Consider the following 1,198-nt stretch of genomic DNA (forward strand, 5'->3'; position numbering starts at 1 on the left):
GCAGAACAAAATGGCAGTAGGTATGGGGAAGTAAGTATAGCAGTTTTAATCAAAATAAGAAACTCGAAATGCTCTTAAACGTATTGGGCCATTCTTTTGTTTTTCAAATTACTATTTTTAATGGTAGTTTTATATTTGCAGAAATACTGAACAGAAAGTACAGAGTTCACGTATACCTTTTTACCCCCAACATACAGTTTCCCGTATTATTAACTCTTGCGTTTGTGTGGTAATTTTGTTACATTTTATGAGCCAACATTAACTATTTTTAACTAAAGTTCATAGTTTACCTTAGGGTTCATTCTTAGCAACCACTAGCAACCACTGATTTTTTTTTTAACTTTTATTTTAGGTTTGGGGGTACATGTAAATGTTTGTTACATAGGTAAACTTGTGTCACGGGAGTTTGTTATACAGATTATTTCATCACCCAAGTATTAAGCCCAGTACCCAATAGTTATCTTTTCTGCTCCTCTCCCTCCTCCCACCCTCTATCCAGCACCCCAAGTTGTTTATCCCTTTGAGTTCATAGATTCTTATTTAGTTCTCACATGTAAGTGAAGACATGCAATATTTGGTCTTCTTTTCCTGTGTTAGTTTGCAAAGGATAATAGCCTCTACCTGTGTCCATATTCCTGCAAAAGACATGAGCTCGTTCTTTTTTATGGTTGCTTAGTATTCCATGGTGTGTATGCACCACATTTTCTTTATCTAGTCCATCATTGATGGGTGTATAGGTTGATTCCATGTATTTGCTATTGTGAATAGTGCTACAGTGAACATTTATGTGTATGTGTCTTTATGGTAGAATAATTTATGTTCTTTGGGGTGTATACCCAGCAATGGGATTGCTGGGATGAATGGTAGTTTTGCTTTTAGCTGTTTGAAGAATCACCATACTGCTTTCCACAATTGTTGAACTAATTTACACTCCCACCAACAGTGTATAAATTTTCCCTTTTGTCCACAACTTCACCAGCATCTATTGTTTTTTGATATTTAAATAATGGCTATTCTGACTGGTGTGAGATGATATCTCCTTGTGGTTTTGATTTGCATTTCTCTAATGATCTGTAATATTGAGCTTTTTTTTTTTTTAATTTGCTTGTTGGGTGGCATGTATGTCTTTTTTTGAGAAGTGTCTGTTCATGTCCTTTGCCCACTTTTTAATGCAATTGTTTTTTTTTTTTTCCTTATA

The sequence above is a fragment of the Cebus imitator genome, unplaced genomic scaffold, assembly GCF_001604975.1.
Source record: "Cebus imitator isolate Cc_AM_T3 unplaced genomic scaffold, Cebus_imitator-1.0 Scaffold83, whole genome shotgun sequence".
In the NCBI taxonomy this organism is placed as follows: Eukaryota; Metazoa; Chordata; class Mammalia; order Primates; family Cebidae; genus Cebus; species Cebus imitator.